At 33.2% G+C, this 4,986-nt stretch overlaps 1 protein-coding gene across 2 annotated transcripts in view; it reads right to left on the reverse strand.

Annotated features, from left to right (window-relative positions):
- The window catches only part of LOC106874042 (FMRFamide receptor), a 246,587-nt gene that overhangs the window by 78,708 nt on the left and 162,893 nt on the right, over positions 1–4,986 (reverse strand). For both annotated transcript variants that reach the window (XM_014921607.2, XM_014921613.2), the window contains exon 2: positions 482–567. The gene's annotated coding sequence lies outside the window, so the exon portion shown is untranslated. The remainder of the gene's footprint in view (positions 1–481; positions 568–4,986) is intronic.

The raw sequence follows: 4,986 nt of genomic DNA on the forward strand, positions 1-4,986 counted from the left end.
ATCCCAGAGTATGGTTGCTTTCTCGTTTTCTGTGACCTTTTCTGGTGTGTGTTTATACCATCTTTTTTCTGTTGTTATTCCATAGTGTTGGCATAGCTTCCAGTGTATATAGGTCCCAGCTCTGTCGTGTCTGTGAGTATATTCCTTCTTAGCCAGGACTGGGCAGCCAGAGATAATATGATTTATTGTTTCTTGTCCATCTCCACATATTCTACAGTTACTTGTTATATTTCTTTTCATTATGTGTTTTTGGTAATTTCTGGTGGGGAGGCTCTGGTCTTGTGCAGCAATTAAAAATCCTTCAGTCTCTGCTTTGAGTCCTGAGCTTCTCAGCCATTGCTGGGATTTTTCTCTGTCTTATTATTATTATCATTATTATTATTATTATTATTTCTCAGAAGAATTCAAAAGTCTAAAATAATGAAAGTCTTCAGTTGAATCACAAATATTAGATTCAATATGAAATTATATCGATACTTACCGAAACAATAAAGGAGTATAATTTTGTATCCTTCAATCACCTTCGTCTTTGATATGTCGTTACCCCATTTTTACGATAGACGTGATCTATAAAATATAAAGAATACGATAACTTTCTAAAAATATAAATATACAAATTAGTTTTTGTAGACGATGATAAATAATTCCTTTGTAAATATACTTATCAAATGAAGATAATCTTTAAATGTAGATGAAAACAATTCTGTGTGAAAAGTAATTTTTTCTTCTAACCTTTTGAAGTAAGTCACAGATATTAGAGCTTTTATGTGAAATGCTATATATCTGCTCGTAAGAAATTTAAACCAATAGCACAGTGTAAACAAGTGATACAAATAAAAATATTACCAATCAGCGAAAATATTGATTTAATGAAAATAAAAAGATAGATTTTCCAGGTATATTAATCACGTAAAAATTATCTGAGGAAGCTAAAATGTATTTTTTAATCAATTGGCAGAACGATAAGGATATAAGAGTGTAAATAAACAAATCTTTTGCTCGAATAGAAATATTGTATTTTCTTGAAATCGAAATTGTCTTTTAGCAATAAAGTTTCTTACTGCTTTGAAGCTGAATATTTATGCATTCTTATCACTAGATTTCTGTTTGTTAATATTTCTCTTTTTCTTTGGTTGGATTCTGTTTGCTTTTTTTATATTTTGGTAAACTCAAGTACTTCAATAAATTCATCTTCTGAATATATCGCTGAATGCGTCTCTAGAAATTAGAGGAAATAGTTTATGAATGAACAAAAATTCCCCAGTAAACTGCAAATATATACTATACTGCGATAATTTTAAAGCAATAATTGTCACTTGGAAAAGTATTTACTCATTCGTAACAAAACAGAATACTAATTAACACTCTAATATCTGTAAATAAAAGTCCTTTTTTATTCGTCTGTTCGTTTTGATCGCGTTGTATGCATGTCATACATTTTTATACACGAACGCAGGTTATATCTAATCTAATATATAAATCACGTTCTGTATCTGTTTGTGCGCTTATAACTCGAATATTGTTCATCCGATCGCTGAAATTTTAAACATGGATACATGAGAGATTTTCAAATTTGTCAGTTTCAATGTGAGAATCGCTATTTTTGTAATATTTTTGCTGTTCATTAAAAGCAATGAGTTGCTCAGACAGCCGGCAGATAACATTTGGCTGGCAACAAGGGGAGTACAGGATGACAGTCAGCCAAAACCGTTGCTATGCTGTCTCTCTTATTTCCTCTCTGTCCCTCTCTCTCTGTCCCCCTTTCTCTATACGTAGAAGGCTCAATACGATTATCTAACTTAAAGTAACAGTCGTCAAATGCAAAAAGCCAAAGAACTGTTAATACATACATATATACATACATAAGACAGTAGGGTATTTTGAGAGAGATTTGGCTGCTATTTCTACCAGATCTAGCTACCATGTAGAGATCTGCTTCATAGGCTCATACATACATATGTACATATATAAGACAGTAAGGTGTGATTGAGGGAGATTTGGCTGTTATTTCTACCAGGTCTGGCTACCATGTAGAGGTCTCCCTCATTGGCTCATCTAATATATAAATCCGGTTCTGTCTGTCCGTTTTTTGTGCGCTTATAACTCGAGTATTGTTCATCCGATCGCGCTGAAATGTTAAATATGGATACATGATAGAGCGGGTCGTTCCGTAATCAAAGAAAAAATTTCAAAACTGTCAATTTCCAAGTGAGAATCACTATTTTTGTATTCCTTATGACCTGTCCATCGAGTGATTAAAACTTCCATAACACCGTCCAAGTTAACCCTTTTCACCTATACAAACCGTCCAATGTATGGGGAGACGTTTGCTAATATATATATATATACGCGCGGGGGTGTGTGAAATTTTAACAAAAAAATATTTGCAATGAATCGACATTTGCAAGTACAATCATCTCAGCGAATGTTCAGTGCGTTACAAAATAATGTAACAAAGATGATGAATGTTTTGTAGTTCATAATGTCAAGATAAATAATTATACGAAAAAAAATTCAGAAGTATTGAATATAATAGTAAACGAAAATGAAAATTTGTACAGAAACTAGAATAAACTTTTGCTAAGCACTAATTTATATTCCTTTATGGAAACAATGTTTTGTTTTCAAATTATTTTTCGTTATTTCTAAAACTATGAACATTACTATAGTTCATTTAAAACAGTAAACCCTCGAATGTCACACCTGTCCCATACAACTTAGATACATAAAGCGACAGACACTTTATATGATATACTGAAGCCTTTACATGACTTTCATCGTAAAAATATATTGTAATCTAATGAGGAATTTAATTTCAGAATTCTTTGAAAATCTTTCAAAGAAAAAATATTTATAACTAATTCCAATAATACATAGATCTCGTCTCTACATGGTATTTTTTGCGATTATGTTAGTTCTAAAACGTCTTGAATTATTTAAATAAAATATTGCACCAGGTTAGTTTAGGATAACTTTAAATCTAAAATGAAAGTGTTCACATAGATCTTCCTACCGTTTGTCTTCTTGAAAAATGTACTTAACTTGTTTTCTCAATTTCCATCAATACAGATATATAACGAAAGGCCTCGATAATAGTAGTAAAGTGAGTACATACTATGGTAGCATGCTACTTGTTAGTTCAACGAAGAGGATCGGTAACTCAAACATTTATACGCATTCATATCGAGTGAGGTCGAAGCGTTTGATGTTCAGTTTCAAAACTAGTGGATAGATGTCTAGAAAGAGAAAATAATTCGATGTAAGTTAATTCCAGATGGATCTCGGTGAAGGGGAGCGTTAGTTTCGAATCTGTGATGTAAGATATGCAGCCTTGTTCAAAGGGTTAGTGAATATGTCGAATGAATCTGGATGATGGTTTTATGAATATCTAGTCCAGAGGAATAAAGGTATGATAGCTGTGAGGGGCAATTAAAGAGATGTGAAGGTCAGTATCAGTTGAATAAGAAGTAGTATCAACTGGGTCACTAATTCATTGCAGGAAATGTTTGAGAGTTATACGTCTATCTTAAAGCACACAAAAAGGTTCATAGACCTTAGATCGGTAACAACCAAGTCAGCGAGTGACGTAATGAATAGGTCAGACAGAAAACTTCCAACCAATACGAGATGAATACAATAGGCTGTACTTATACTGCTTCCGTCACTAATATCTGATTTCTACCCGACCTGCCAGCTATTTGTGAACCGTGGTTGATAAGTCACTGTTTTTCTATATACTGGTGGAAACGGTGATAGTGGTACATACTGCTGATGAAGCGCAAATAGCCTAACATCATGTGATTCGGCATTTCCTCAGCAGTGGTGGACAATTTTCGTTTGGCAGTGATTTCTCAGATTTTAAGGACTAAACGCCTATACAAGATGCTGCCTCAAGGCGAATACCGAAGTATTACGACATACTTATAATGCATGCACGTCAAGAAAAAAATATATATATATACGCAAAAATAATGTATAAATATCATATATAACAGATAAATACACATACATATATATACGCATACATACATACATACATACATACATATATATATATATATATATATATATATATATATATAAACATAATTAAGAGATCAGCAACAGTTGCCTTACCACATACCGAAATTTAGAAATAGCAGTTAAAGTGCTAATTCTACTACTACAATAAGTCTCCAACAGATAGCAATACTTGTAACTCACGAAGGCAAAACAAGAAGAAAAAAATATCGCCGAGAGGAGGTGATCATGCTGGGTAGCGTCATTGGTGAGATTGTTAGTTTATTTCATATTACATCCATTGCCTTTTCCCTGAGCTTGTTTTTTGTGAATCAGTGAGCCGAAAGCCAGCTGTGTCTGAGTTATTAAAGGTGTTAACGGTTCATCAGATGATCCTTTAATGTCTTAGCCAACGCAAAAACTGTTGGTGTTATTTAACACACTGATTCATTCACAAGGTCTTAAACAAACTCGGCCTGCCGTAGAAACCACTTAGCTAACTTGCGCTTTTGGATTGAAAGTAGAACTACGAGCTGCGTGCAAAGACTTAATGAGAAGTTATAATCCCCTTTCATAAACATCAGTCACTAATATACTGGCAAAGAGATTTTTTTTTCTGATATGGTCCATGTCGAACTGAAAGCAAAATTTTTTTAGCAAAAACGAAAAATCTACTTCTGAGAATCATGCTATTCATAAATATTATATACACTTAGAAGAGAAATACATAAAAATATATAGACAGACAGATAAACAGGCAAACAGACAAACAAGTATATAGATAGATAGATAGATAGATAGATAGATAGATAGATAGATAGATAGATAGATAGATAGATAGATACATTTCTTTTATTCGCCACACAGGGCTCAACGAAGATGGGACAAATACAATGTAGGGCTTTTCTTTTTGGGAGGGGGAAGGAAGGAAAAAAAAGTGGTGGTGTCGATCAAAAGGGATCGTAGGAAGGGGAAAAGGGGGAGTTC

The sequence above is a fragment of the Octopus bimaculoides genome, chromosome 6, assembly GCF_001194135.2.
Source record: "Octopus bimaculoides isolate UCB-OBI-ISO-001 chromosome 6, ASM119413v2, whole genome shotgun sequence".
Taxonomy (NCBI): domain Eukaryota; kingdom Metazoa; phylum Mollusca; class Cephalopoda; order Octopoda; family Octopodidae; genus Octopus; species Octopus bimaculoides.